Source organism: Lissotriton helveticus, chromosome 3_1 (assembly GCF_964261635.1).
Source record: "Lissotriton helveticus chromosome 3_1, aLisHel1.1, whole genome shotgun sequence".
Taxonomy (NCBI): domain Eukaryota; kingdom Metazoa; phylum Chordata; class Amphibia; order Caudata; family Salamandridae; genus Lissotriton; species Lissotriton helveticus.
This window is the reverse complement of record NC_136061.1, coordinates 1198178740-1198194501: the sequence shown is the minus strand read 5'-3', so window position 1 is coordinate 1198194501 and position 15762 is coordinate 1198178740. Positions and strand designations below refer to the sequence as shown.

Here is a 15762-nt window from a genome sequence, read left to right as displayed (position 1 = left end):
TGCCACCCTAATCTGCGGTAATTGGTTGCTTCCCATGGGAACTTTAAAGTAATGCTGCTTTTGGCTGGGAATAGCAGCATTTTCGCACTTATCTAAAGTAAACAATAGAACATAGCATTAAAAAACATACATAAAGAACTATTATAATTAAATTAGAAACAAACTAGGGCACATCACAACAAAAGAGCCTAAACACAATGCCGCACAACAGCTGCAATACAATTCAACAAAATCACATTAAAATTGCACTGAAACACAGCAATATAAAAAACAGCAGAACACATCACTACCATGCAAAACGGCACGCAACAGATATGCATGAATGTTCTCAGACACTACCACCTCCAGAATCTTGTTTCATGATACAGTACTAAAAGGGGTTTGGAGCAAGCACTGCCTTAATCTAACACCAAGAACATTAAATAGCTCGAGTCAGAAAGGTTTTATCATTTTGGCTCCCAAAGCTTAATGGGCTCTATATTTTGAAGAAGCTATTTCAGAAGGAAAATAATCTTTACAACGCGGTCATTAAGGCACAAAACCTTCGCCATGCACCCATCACTACGCAATGCCTTTACCACGCATTGCCTTCACCACGAATATGCCTTAACCACGCATGGCTTTAAAACAGAATAGTAAGTATAGGCCAGGTAAGTATATATATAAATAGGGTTTATGGGTGGGTAAGGGTATGTGAGTCGCAAAGGTAGTTTTAGGGTTTAGGGTGGGTAAGGGTATTTGTGTGGCAAAGGTAGTTTCAGAGGTTAGGGGTGTTACGAGGGTGTGTGGCATGGGAATTTCAGGGTTTAGGGTGGGTAAGGGTATTTTAGTGGCAAAGGTAGTTTTAGGGATTAGGGTGGTAAGGGTATTTGGGTGCCAAAGGTATTTTTAGGGTTTAAGGTGAATAGTGGGACTGGGTGGTAAGGGTATATTTAGGATTTAGGTGTGGTTGAGTATAGGGATTAGGGTGGATAAGGTAATATATTTATATATATCTATACTACTATTATAAAGAGAGAGCTGAAACCTTTGAGGCGGGTAAACTCAAGAAGTACAGCACCAATCACAACACCCAATACTGCATTGGAAAGGGGAGATGCAGCATATGGACATAGGCTATACAACTGGGCACCATATACATTACAAAGGTCAAAGAACCTTAGGGGTAAAGTAGTCCCTTGTGGGCGTTGGTGTGGGCGTGTCAAAGTACACTTGGGCGTTGGCGTGGGCGTGTCAAACTAACTACACTACACTTGCAGCATTCAGAGAGGGGCGTGGGGCGTGGCACAACAGCACTACATTATTAGTTTGTGGGTGTGCAGCATTGACAGGCACCAGAGGGGCGTGCCAAGAGCATTGTCAGAGGGGCAAATGGCCGCGTACTTCACTAGCGCGCCTTTAATGTGTGCGCCCATTCACGATCCACCTTCGCGTTTGACACGTACCTGTAGAAACACAAAGCTGCGAAGCATTTCACATTCAGGCAACATTAATCACAGATACTGCGGCACAGCCTTTGTGGCCGTAAAACTTTTCAGAGGGGCCGGCACCAAAATGAACATGAAAAGGGGCTCGCCTTTCGTCAGCAATGTGTGTTCTCAGTACGCGACGTCACCCTTCTGGGGCGCGCCTTTCATCAGCGCACACATTCACGGCGCACCAACGGCTCCAGCGGACATTCACGGCAGGCAGCCTAGAACACCATTTAAGCACCTTCATTATTGCAATTTAGTCCGGGGCGCAGACGGGGCCTCCAACCAGCCCTCGCAAACACGGGGGCATGCCGGGCAATGTCAGCCTACACACAATAACTTCAATAACCAACACACTCCACAGATAACGAACGACAAGCTAATACAGCTAAGGACCCACATATGAACAACGCTGTTACTAACAGTGCATGCACAACCGGACTAATACTTTACTAAAACATTAAAACATCACCTTTGGCTATAGGCAGATGTAAAACAACACGTGGAAGAATTACTCTTTTATTTTGTCATACTTACCTCATGCTGCATAACACACAATTCCAACATACATTTAAAAACACACAACATCAGAGCACATTTAATATTACAAACATTACACATATAACAGTTCATACCCGGACAACGTCGGGACGGGCTGCTAGTATATATATATATATATATATATATATATATATGTGTGTATATGTATATGTATATGTATATATATATATATATATATATATATATATATATATATATATATATATATATTCACTGACAAAACCATAGGTTACGGGGACGTTATAGTTAGTTGGACATTTCACTCGTAGAAAACCTGAGAAATTCCACCATTATAGTTAGGACAGCTAACTATAACTCGCGCCCCCGCAATGCACTGCTGATGACGGATATTACATCATTCATGACATGGTCAGTGACATCACTGATGACATCTCAAATGACATCACTGACGACATCACTGGTGACATCATCCAGTGACTGTGTTTCTATAATGTGTAAATATGTTTTATATATATATTTATATATATGCCTAGGTGTATTGAAGAATGAGTGGGTGTGTAAGTGTCTGGATGGAGGATTTAGTAGGTGCTTGACTGTATAAGTGAGTGTTTAAATGTGTCTTACTGAATGCATGGGTTAGTGACTAAACTGTGTGAATGTCTGTATCAGTGTGTCTGTTGTGGTGTAAGCTGTTGCATGGGTTGGTGAGTACCTACATGAGTGTCTATATGGGTTATTGATTGGTTGCCTGCGTGTCTGAATGAGAGCCTGAGTGTTTGTGTGGGTGGGGGATGTGTTACTTTGTGCATAGATGTGTGAGTAGGTGAATCACTGGGTGTATGGGTTAAAGAGTGTGTCTGTGAAGGGCTGTATGGGAGAGTGAGTATGCGTATGGCTGTGTTGGTGAGTGAATGGATGTCTCAGTGGTATATGTGTGAGTAACTACGTATATGAAAGGCAGTATATGTGAGTGTTGGAGTATATAAATGACTATACGTGAGAGTGAGTGATAGTGAGAGCGAATGTATGGATGAGTGTGTACTTGTATCAGTGATTGTATAAGAGAGTAAGTATGCGTTTGTTTCTGTTCGAATAAGTGATGTGGTGTGTGTATAACTGTATAGGTGAGTAAATGGAAGTGTGATTGATTCTTTGCATGACTGACTAGGTATGTGAGTAATTCTGGATGAGTAGTGGTGTGCGAGTGTCTGTATAGGTGTATGAGTGCATATGATAGTGTTGTATTGATGAGTGACTGCATGTATGAGTGATTGTATGGGTGAATGAGTGGATGTGTGTGTAGACCGAGGAATCAGTGAGTGCCTATGTAGTAACTGCTATTGTTGGGTCGATGGTTTCAAAAATAGTAGTCTGTATTTTAGAGTGGGTGTATCAAAGGTTATATTTGGGTGTGAGGTGGTGCATCAGATTTGCACGTGGATGATGTCATCAGTGATGTAATTTGAGATGTCATCAGTGATGTCATCAGTGATGTCACTGACCATGTCATGAATGATGTAATATGTGATGTCATCAGCAGTGCACTGCGGGGGCACGAGTTATAGTTAGCTGAACTAATTATAACAACGGAATTTCTCTGGTTTTGTACGAGTGAAATGTTAAACTAACTATAACGTCCCTGTAACCTATGTTTTTTTTCAGTGAATTTCTAGGGTTTTTTAAATGCTAATTTCTAACTATAACGTGCCTGAAACCAATCGTTTTTTCTGTGAGTTTCAAAGGTTTTTTAAATGCTAATTTCTAACTATAACGTCCCTGAAACGTGTTTTTTTTACAGTGAATGTCAAAGGTTTTTTAAAGGCAAATTTCTAACTATAACTTCCCTATTAAATCTCCTTGAATCTTGAGGGTCCGTGGGGGGGGGCAACTAGCCCACCAGGTACCTCCAGTAAGTGCCACAGAGCTGCATTGCAGAGAGGTGTAAAAAGGTTTGTGGCCTCGGACCACCACTCTGCAACGCAGCTCTGTGGCACTTACTGGGGGTACTTGGTGGGCTAGTTGGCCCCCAGGGACTCTCAGGATTGAAGGTGGCCTAATTCCCCAATTTACAACGCGCCAGGGGGATTAAGTTCCCTTCAATCCTGTGGGTCCCTGGGAGCCAACTACTTCACCAGGTATGGGACCCCCCCCACACATTTTGTTTTTCAAACCTGGGGAGGTGGCGGTCTCCAGGGCTGCAGGGGGCTGCAGTGCCCCCTTGCATATATTAAAATTAGCCCCGGGGAGGTAGCGGTCCCCGTGGCTAGCGGGGGCTGCGTCCCCCGTAACATAATCAATAAAGCCCTGGGGAGGTGGCGGTCCCTGGGGCTGCGGGGGCTCCCGCGAGCCCCGCTAATAAATTGGCAGTGCCCCTGGGACCTGGCCCACCCGGGGGCTTTTTTTAAACAAAGCGCGGAAGCCCTCGTTTCGTTGTTTTTTTTTAAATGCGCTTCAGGGTATTTTGGTCTTTCTCCAAATGTCCATAGCTACTAGGTTGAGGGCAACCGGTCCCTCTCTGGTAACATCACCCACGTGTAACATGCTTGCTATCACAGGTGTCTCTGGGTCAAGTTCCTTCTCTTGGCAGTCTCTTTTGTGGAGTCCCACCTTGTGGCACTTATCACAAGTCATCACCTTGGACTTAGAGGGGCCTCCTTGCTTTCCCTTCTCAAGGAGCTCCTTCCCAAATATACCATTACCACTTGATTATTTCCTGGGCCCGCCTCGAGACCCATGAACATTTTCCCGGTCTTACCATTCCGTCTGGAACCAGACTGTGGAGAGTTCTTGTTCTCCTTTGACTTAAAATTGTGCTGTTCCAGCCCTTTGTGAACCATGTTAGCTAACCACTTATCAGCTAAAATGGCAAGATTGTTGTATCCCTCTCTGTTCGATCAAACAAGTATTGGCTAGGTGGGGTAGAGCACTTCTCCTTGAGTCACTCTAGCAGCAGCAACTGGTTAGGGACTGATAATCCTTGCCCTCCATCCCTCTTGCCCACTCATACCAAGCACGCAATACACCATGAATCCAAATCTCAAACAGAACTCCATCTGCTCTCTTGCAGTCACGGAATCTCTGCAGGTACTAACCACTTAATGAAAGTTTCCTTTATTCGCTCAATGATCGCTATCCCTTCCAATGGCATGCACCTCATTAAGGAAGCTACCTTAAACACCTCACTTAAGTCCTGCGCCTTACAAATGACCTAAAAACTCAAAAACCATTCTAAAATATCCTGACTTTGGATTGGACATGGAGAGTATAGTATCCAGAACTCTTGCTGTCACAGCAACAGGACAGGGTTCTACACCCGAACCGTTGCAATCTCCACCTTTATGCATGGAGATTGAGCAGCAATAGCTAAACACCTTCAACCTTCCACCTGAGATGGTTGGTATTATCTTGGTAGCCAGGAGTCCCTCAACGAAAACTGTATACACTAGTTGTTGGGATACATTTGTGGCTTGGTATGGCACACCCCAGATTATCCCTCTCTGGGCCCAGTTATCTGACATTCTGTTATTCATTCTATCTCTTGCCTAGCAAGGCTTTGCTTTAGGCACAGTTAATGGTTCTCTTTGGCACTTTAAGCCTTCTTAAGGTTACCAGAACAGCCCTTGTTGTTTAAGTCACCGACTGCGATGCAATTTTTGAAAGGGCAGCAACACTTTACCCCCTTCCCCTTTTGTTATGCCCCAAAAGGACCTTAATCTGGTCTTGCCTTATTTGATGTGCATTCCGTTCGAGCCACTTCACTGCTTTCATTTTTGACTCCTTTCTATCAAGATTGTGTTTCTCATTGCCATCGCCTCGACTCGACATATGAGTGAGCTTTAGGCTCTTTGTGTATATCCACCACACACTTCCTTCTTCCAAGACAAACTGGCTCTCCAGACAGTCATCTTTCCTGCTGAAAATTGTGACACCATTCCACGTCAGTCAAGAGGAGACACTTCATCACTTGGACCCCAAGAGAGTGCAGAGCTTTTACTTAGATCCTACCAAAGAACACCAGATAGACAAACAGCTCTTTGTGGGGTTTACTGGAACTAAAAAGTCAAGGCAGTGCAGAAGTGTACCATCTCCAGATGGATCATGCTCTGCATAAGGATAAGCTATGCACTTGTGAAAAAGCAGTTTCGGAAGGAATGTGTGCACATTTTACCAGTGCCAAAGATGCTACCACTGTCCTAACATGTAGAGGGTCTGTTTTAAACATTTGCCAGAAGGCTACATGAGCGTTCCTCCATATGTTCATTAAGCACTATTGCCTGGAAAGTCAGGTTTGCTGAGAGGGGCATTTTGCCTGCTCTGTACTGCAGGACTTTCTTGTTCAGTCCATCCACAGAACCAGGTGTTGAATCTGCGGCTAGAAATCTACCAGAAGAACAAGTTACTTACCTTTGGTAATTCTCTTTCTGGACTATTTGTACAATCTAGCCGCAGATTCCTCACTGACCCTCCCCTCCTTCCTGTTCTGTGGTTGGACTCTATCCTTCAATAATTCCAAGTGTAGGAATCTGCACTCTGTCTATTAATTTGTTTTTCGTGCTCTGCATCTGGTGGCGCTGCCAATCTCAAAAGCAATTGGCATCAGCATGCGGGAATGGCACCTATATAGACCCTGATTGTCATTTCCTGAGTATAACGACATCAGTGTGGCGCCACAAGGCACGACCTTCTGGTGCACAGAGGTACTTCTGAAAAGTTTCTGGATCCAGTCTGACGCCTGGGGAATGTTCAAAAGGTGAGGAATCTATGGCTAGATACAATTTCTACCAGAAAGAGTGTTACCAATGCTAAGTAAATTGTTCTTTATGACTATGTGCCTGATGGTTGCCTTGTGGAAAAGCTTCCAATCAATATTAGTTGCCTGAGATGGTTATGGTGAAAAGCTGTAGGCCAGATTAGTGCACTGGGAAACTTTATGTTCAATGCCATACGTCTGGTCTGCTTATTATGGACCATTATAACAAAGGTAAGTGGTCAAGCTTATTTGGTGTGAAATGCATTTTTTGAAGCTATTAAGATTTTAACAGATGGTTATTGTCACATTGAGTTACAAAGTTACAGACAGGTATTCTTTTACTTGTACCCTCATGATTATTGTCACTGTAATGATTCTTGTTAGGCCCTGGTGAGAGGGGTTGTATATTGGTTTGCAAGCTGTAGTTTTTCTAGATGTTTGTAACTATATAACTGTATGCATGATGGTTGCCAGCTTATGTGCATTTGAAAAAGCCGATATTGGGTCAGGTGTGAAACCAATGGTAAAGGGTATAAGCTTCATCGGTTCATTGGAAAAAGTTATCCCAGATTTCATGGGTTTGGTCTGCTTATTATAAAACATTATGACAAAGCCAGTAGGCCTGAACTACTTATTGTAAAAAGCATGTGTTAAAAGACAATTGCTTTTAGGATGGATTGTTATTACACTGTTCTAAAGCCTGTAGGCAGGTATTTTAATACACAGAATCTCACATACTCAATTACTATGATCAGCAAGGGTTTTGGTGTTGATGATCCACCCAAACCAACTGTGGGGATAGAAGATATGCACTACAATATTCCTTGTTAGGCTGTTAGGAGGGAGATTATTTTGCTTTTGCCAACTGAAATTTTGTATACATTTGTAATTTTATGACTGCATGCCTGATGTTTGCCTTATGGAAAGCTTAGGCTCAGTACAGTAGTCTTCAGTTGATTATGGTGATAAGCCAATGATAAAGGCTATAGGCCTAAATATGTATTCATGCATACTAGGCCGTAAAAGTAGAATTTAATACATTACAATACAATAATATCAGGAAAAGTTAAAACAGTACATGAGGTTAAGGTTAATACATTAAAACACAATATAACATTTTGGAGCTCCTAGTTTCACCAATCATGGTGATTAAAAGTGATTTGATAATGTTCAAATGTACAAATTAAATTTCAAGACCCTCCTACCCAAACAGACATATTAATAGAGCAGCGAGTGCAAAGAGTGGAGAAAACCTCAGTAAAAGGGTCTGCTATGCACAGCTACTAGTGCACAGGGTCACGAGGAGCATCTCAGGGTAGCATCACAAATCAGAATAGGCCGTGACTTGTCACCTAAAGTCATGCTCATAAGTCTTTCTGATCTCAATCACAGGTTAGGGATAAGTATAAGCTGTTGCTATTATTTCGCTAGATTCTGACACTTTAAAAGCGGTAAGGTGCAGTTATACAGTATCTGAATAAATGTTTATTCAGGAGGGCATTATTAATGCAAAATCTAGGTTTAAAATAAAAACCACAAAAGAACATCATATGTAAAATACTTTATAGAGAAATCTGGTCACAGGGGCACAAGTTGAGGTTATGCACCAAGTTATTACAATAGGGAAGGCAACTATCCCATGGAATGGACTTAATCTAAGCCTCAAAATGATAAAGTCCTGATAGTGCTGTGCAATAAGTAGGAATAAGGGCTGAGGTCCATCGATGGGAGCTGACGAGATGTGATGGAAGTTAATATAATTATAGACAACATAAAACTTTGGCAGCTCCAAGTTTCAGCAATCATCAAAATTAAAAATGGTTTAATATTATTGAAAAGTACAAATTCTAGTTCAAGAACCTCCTGCACAAATAGATACACTATTGATCTAATGACCAGTGCAAAGAGCGGAGAACAAAAACCTCAAGTAAATGCGTCCGCTATGTGCTCCTACTAATGCAAAAAATCACAAAGAACATCATAGCATAGCACTACAGATCACAATAGGCCCTGACATGTCACCTAGAGTCATGCTCATACATCTTCCAAGTCTTAATCACAAATCCGTGATAAGTATAGACTGTTGCGATTATTTGGTCGGATGGTAAATGTTGAAGGAAATAAAGTGCCTGTGTGTAATGTCTCATAGAATATTTATTCAGGCGTGCTTTGATATTGCAAGATCTAGGTTTAGAGTAAAAACTACAAAAAACCATTATATATAAAGTGTTTTGTGGAGAAACCTGGTCACAAGAGCACAAGTCGAGGTTACGCTCCCAGCTATTACAATAGGGAAAGGCAACTATCCTATGTCTAATCTAAACCTCAAAAGGATGATAGTGCTGTGCATTAAGCAGCAGAAAAGGGTCAATCAATGAGGGCCAGTGAGATTATGAAATGACAGAAGGCAGTGTTGTGACTTTTTTCCACCTCACATCCCCATACAGTTTATAACATATGCCTCATTGCCCTTTTGCCCACTAGAGTTGTGGGGTCTTCAAACAAATCCTGTTTGGGCATTGGCATTAGCTGTATCCCTAACTTCCCTCAGCCATGAAATCTCAAGACCACGGTCCAAAGACAGACAGTCCTTAATTATTGATCTATTTAATGGCATGGACTCGTTGGTCCAGGCTCGGTGCCACAACATGAGTGGACGTGTCTGTATTTTAACCTCCAGTGGAAATAGCCCTAACTTCTCGAGGCAGATGAAGGTAGCAGTACCTAGGGGAGTGAGGGCAAAATGATGGGCGAATCTATTTTCAGTAGCCTGCAGCATAGTTGCTTTATGAATTTCCCAGACTCCTGCCCCATATCCCTTCGAACATTTTGCCTAATAGACTGCCAACATGTGACAAATAGATCTTTTACCAAATTTTGCAGCAAAACAGAAGAGAACATTGATGCTCCTGGCAAACTAGCTATTTTTAATCCCCTGCTTCAGGTATTAGGAACCTTTGTAGTTAAAGGTCACACCAAGGCAAATAAAATCACTCCTGTCTTGAAAAGGCTTGGAGTTCAAGAATAGTTTCGGTTTATAAATATGTTTTGAGCTAGAGCTACAAGACACAGCAAAGATTCTACTTATATTAACTTTCAGATCCAGCCCTCCCATAAAGCCTGAGAACTGGTCTAAAAGACGCTGTAGCGCCACAGGAGTGCAACCCATAAAGACAGCGTCATCCGCATACAGCAAAGATGGTTTTGGGTGCAGTCCAATCTGGGGTATTTCCCTGCATGTCAAATCAACTCCCTCTCTAGCTGGTTGATGTAAAGAGTGAAAAGGACGAGTGCAAGGACACAACCTTGCCTGATACCTCTATGGACACTAAACGACTCCAAGCATTCCCCCCTCCCCAGGCCAAAACTGACTGAGGCATTATAGTTGCAACAAATTTCCCTGATGGGATTTATTATGGATCTATCAACGCCAAGATCTTCCATAATACTTCACAAACTTACTTTGAGACGCACAATCAAATGAACTGGACAGGTAACAAAACAAAAACAAAATAAAGAGCCCTTTTTGGCGATAGTATACTTGTCCAGCAAAAGGGAGAGGTCAAGGCACTCATCCTCCATCCTGAACACCTTCCTGAACCCATATTGGATGTCTGAAAGTGTATTGGTCTCCTCGTGAGCCCCAGCCCCAATGTTACACCACCCACCTCTTCGCCAGCAGCACAGCCAGTGCTATAAGCTTGCAGTTTGATGATGGAGTAAGTCTTTGATTTGCCCACCAGAGCTATATCTATAGATTGTGGCACTTCATTGCCCACTATATCTATTAGTGTTACCATTTGGGAACTATCACACCAGGTATATGAAGTCTGCATCAGCCAAACTGCATCAGAAGCAGTTCTTGTGGAGGTATTTGAAGTGTATTAACCACAATTGATAATTAGGTGAGAGTGCCTGTGTCAGTCTATGTTTGCTGTCATTTTTGTCTTGCCGTAGTGTAGCATACTGATGCGTTATTCTGCACCTCTTTGTATAGTCTAGACAATAATATCTTCGGAGTTGATGAGGACAGCAATATTGCTAGTGGAGTGAATGTTAGGAGGTGGTAGGAAATTGTTTAAAGTGGATGTACAGGCAGCTCTGAGTATGATATATAAGAAAATATCTGTCTTTACAGCATGTAGGGAGAGGAAGGGGTCATTTGTGTAGACATCACCTTGAGCCCTATTATGTATAGGGTGCACTTTCCCTGTTTTTGCTCGGTGAACCTTAAAACAGGGCAGCCGTGAAATCACACTGCCCTGGGAGCGGTTTATTCAGGTGAAAAACAGAGCGGCTTTGAAGCAGCCACTCCATGTTTCTCTGGGCAGGCTGAAATCCACCTGCATTGTTAAGGGGGATTAGAGATCCCCTTGCAGGCGGGTGCAGTTAGTGACTGCACCCACCTGCAAGGGGATGTCTGGGGACCTCCTCTCCCGCCTACTGAGGGCTGCTATCAGGGAGCGTAATGATACCTTTTAGGTGGCACACTGTCAGTGCACCTCCTAACAGCTTCTTTGCCTCTGCGGCCCAGTCTATAATGCGGCATGGGCGAAGAGGCAAAGGGATTCCCTCTTGCATGAGACAACGCCTCCATACAAATGAGGGAACGCCCTCTTGAGTAAGCCCTGGCGCTGTATGTGCGCCAGCGCTTTCAGTATTACAGAAGGGGCCCGCAAACGTCTGCAGCCCCTTCTGTAATACCAAAGTACCTCTGGGGTGTGTAAAGTTGTTGCAAACACCCGTTGTGCCCCCTAGTCACTTTGTGTGATACAGCATCCAATATCTAGAGGTGTAATTTGTCCTCGAATTTTAAGCTTAAGCAATGGGATGGCTTAGTTGGTTATGGTGACAAACTAATGAAAACAGCTGGGACGATGACTGTTCATTAGGAACAAATGTTTCTGATGGCATAGGTGTGATCTGTCTGTTGTGAAAAGTTATGATAAGCACAATAGCCCTGATTGTGCATACAATAAAATCAATAGGCATTAATGGGTGGATTGTTATTTCAGATAGGTATTTTGTTTCATGAAAATCTTCAGGTTTCCTTTGTAGAGAAGGATTTTGGTTTTGGTAACCTAAACCCCCTCTGAAAAACCCAAATGGTAGAAGATTTTCACTGTAATAATTCTTGCTAGAATCTCTTTTTAGCAGTCTACCAGGATCTTGTGATAAAAACAGTCATTAATGTATGCACACATCCATATATATAGACATATTTATTCATGTAGATAAATAGTAAGCTTTGGGTCAACTCTGTTCTGCGTTGGTCTGTCTGAGGGTCATTTAAACTATGCTTCCATCCATGACAGCCTACTGCATGGGGTACTGGTTTAGCCCACATCAGTATCTTGCCCTGTGAATGTGACATTTTTTGATCACATGTGCACATTCACCTTAAAATGTGTGCACTTTAGTGTCAAGGCTGGTTGGCATGTCCTTTGGGTTTCAGTTCTCTCCTTTTATAGTTCTCCTATCATTTATTTTTAATTCACCTATTTTTAGTTTAATGTTTCTTAAGAGGGTACTACAACTCTCCAGGCGGTGCTGATGGGTCGCTTGTCGACTGCTCATTTCATCTGCATTGTGCAGCATCCCAGGTGGCCACTTCCTCTAAGCCAGGAGACCATTATGGAATGCTTTTGTCCATATTATATTGTTGTTTTACCATTCCAAGATGGCCATATGTTGGTTTTAAATGTGGTGGCCCATGCTGGAACTTTTAAAAACACCTCAGAAAGACGGACAGCCCACAGTTTTTTATCGCAAACATATGCCTGCCAAGTTCAGACAGCAGCATGTTTGCTTTTTTAAGTTACCACTGGAAGAAAGTTCTCACCCCAAGCAGTCAGTGTACAGTGGTTTCCGATTCCTGCTAAAATGATAATTTGTCAAATGTATGCAAAGTTGGTTTATGACACCGGGAGGAAACAAGTTCAGAGAAGAGAGGCACCGTATCACTGTTGGAGATGTTTGATGTTAAAATGTAGATTTTTACTTGTTATCGTTTTATCGGCATTCAAAGGCTTTATCTTCCCTTCTGATGTATTTACGGTATTGTGTGCTCACGTGTTTACATTCTGCAACCCTGGGCCGTCCGATTTCCAATAATTCCAGTGTGCATTTGATGGTCACCAGGAGGTAGGGATTCTGCTATCATGTACCGAGAGAGAGGTTTCTAGTCCCTGTATACTTGTTGGTTCCTGAGCTTTCATTTTTCAGTATTACTGGATAAAACCTTGAGCCGGTTTCCATTTGATTGATAAGGCAGACGATATGGTCCAGGGAAGCAGTAGAGAACCTTAAATGCCAAAACGTTGAAGGCAGTCACATATCGACGTGTCACATTTAATGGGGTGGAATGTGTGATCCAATGTAATATTATTTAGAAAACGGAGGTCACACAAACATACCTCTGCCTAATTCTGGGAAAGCATCTGCACAATGTCAGAAGTCTTTTTGGCATTTTTCCAGGGCACCCATTACATTTAATAATACATTCCGTAAATTCTCGAAGCGCCTCACACATTTTGTAGTGAAAAGCTAGATTTTTAGATCATGACCGATTTTTCAAAAATGACTTTATTTTATCACTTGTTAAAATTGCCAGTTGCTAGAAAGCCGAATTTCACCTCATACCGTGGCATTTAGTATTTGTACCCACCCTTCAGATGGTGGTTATCTTCTTTAACAGGGGAGGATGAGGGCCCTGTCAGTAGTTGCTTTTTATTGTGTCCAACTCAAGGAGATTGCAGTTCTGAACAATGAGTAAGTATTTCAAACAAATAGAGATTTCTTTAGGGTAACAGTAATACGTGGAAGAAGGGGGGAAACACCACAATGCGCATCTTGCAAACCCACTGTGATGCACATAATCTATAAACATTTTAATGAGGGCAAAATCAAATCACAAAGAAGAACGACATGATGAAATCCCATTATAATCACATTGTTTACGTCACCGCCTTCTTAAACGTCACCAAAACGAATCCACATGAAAAGCTTTGCCAGCCTCAGTAAATCATCTTTGGATCACAAAGATCTATTTAATGCACGAGTACTCGGCCCGGCAAGCCTTCCCTGGCGGCCCATGGACCTTGCAGTACCAGTGTTTTATAAAAACATTTTTAAAGAGTGTCTGCAACCGGAGCGTGACTCCGAGAGACTCTGTTGCTCTGTGGGGGCTGGGTGATTAATTTCAGCGACGGTTAGAGTGGAGCTGCAGGGGCCTAAGAAGAGGTGAAATACTACAAAGCCCCATTAACATGCAAATGGTCTTTTAAAGACCTGTGAAGTGCTCGGGTGCGGCTGTGTGTGTGTGTGTGTGTGTGTGTGCCCAGGAAGCTGTCTCAGCCCGGGCACACACAGGCAGGGTTAGATGACGAGGGAGGTAGAGGGAGGGAGACAGAGGGAGAGGGAGGGAGGGAAAGGGAGGGAGACAGAGGGAGAGGAAGAGGGAGGGAAAGGGTGGGAGACAGAGGAAGAGGGAGGGAAAAAGGGAGAGTGTGACCGAGAAATGGAGACAGAGAAAGGGAGACAGACAGAGGGAGGGAGACAGACAGAGGAAGGAGGTCGACAGAGGGAGACAGAGGGAGGGTGATGGAGTGAGGGAGGCGGAGTGAGGGAGGCGGGGAGGGAAGCGGAAGTGAGGGAGGGAGGGAAGGGGAGTGAGGGAGTGAGGGAAGTAGAGTGAGGGAGTGAGGGAAGGGGAGTGGGAGGGAGTGAGGGAGGCGGGGGGAGGCGGAGGGGGGAGGGAGAGAGGGAGGCGGAAGTGAGGGAGGCAGAAGTGAGGGAAGGGGAGTGAGGGTAGGTGAGTGAGGGAGGGAGTTAGGGAAGGGGAGTGAGGGAGGGAGTGAGGGAAGGGTCGGGAGGGAGTGAGGGAAGGGAAGTGAGGGAATTTGAGTAAGGTGAGTGAGGGGAGTGAGGGAGGAGTGAGGGAGGGAGTGAGGGAAGGGGAACGAGGGGGGAGTGAGGGAGAAGTGAGGGGGGAGTGAGGGAAGTGGAGTGAGGGAAGGGGAGTGAGGGAAGGGGAGTGAGGGAAGGGGAGTGAGGCAAGGGGAGTGGGGGAGGGAGAGAGGGGAGTGAGAGACGGAGAGGGGGAAAGGGGAGCGGGGGAAGGGGAGTGAGGGTGAGGGTGAGGGAAGGGGTGTGAGGGAGGGAGAGAGGGAAGGGTAGACAGGGAGGGAGGGAGGGAAGGGAAGTGAGGGAGGGAGAGAGGGCAGAGGGGGAAGAGGGAGAGGGGGAAGGGGAGTGAGGATGAGGGAAGGGGAGTGCGGGTGAGGGAAGGGGAGTGAGGGTGTGTGAGGGAGAGGGAAGGGGAGTGAGGGAGAGGGAAGGGGAGTGAGGGAGAGGGAAGGAGAGAGGGAAGTGAGGGAGGGAAGGAGAGGGAGGGAGAAGGAGGGCGAGGGGAGGAGAGGGAAGGAGAGGGAGGGAAGGAGAGAGGGAGAGGGAAGGAGAGAAAGGGAGTGAGACACAGTGAGGGAGAGTGAGGGAGAGAGAGGGAGTGAGAGGGAGTGAGGCAGTCAGAGTAAGTGAGACAGAGGGAGAGAGGGAGAGAGAGGGATGGAGGGAGCGGGACAGAGAGAGATAGAGGGAGGGAGACAGATAGATAGATAGATAGATAGATAGACAGATAGATAGAGAGAGAGAGAGAAAGGGATGGAGGGAGGGAGACAGAGAGAGAGAGAGAGATGTGTCTATGCGGGTCTGGTGGCTCAGTGGATGAAGACGTCCGCTGCAGGGACCTGTGTTCAACCTCATGGTCACAGTTTTTTTGTTACTCTAGAACCCGCCCCCTCCCCACTGACCCCGCCCCCACCATTATGGCCCTCAGACACAAACCACACTGTAAATTTTGCCCCCGAGAGAAAGTTTGTGAGTACCCATAATTTAATGGATAATGTACCTTATGCAAGCAAAATATTTTAAAGCTCTATTCTGACCCTTCAAGCATAAATCACTTACATCTCAGCACTCACAAGTTCATTATATTCTGGAGAACTTGCAAACAACAAC

General features: G+C 44.2%; 1 protein-coding gene across 1 annotated transcript in view; it reads left to right on the top strand.

The window, feature by feature from the left end:
- The window catches only part of UBASH3B (ubiquitin associated and SH3 domain containing B), a 764382-nt gene that overhangs the window by 518831 nt on the left and 229789 nt on the right, over positions 1–15762 (top strand). The gene's annotated exons all lie outside the window — the stretch shown is intronic.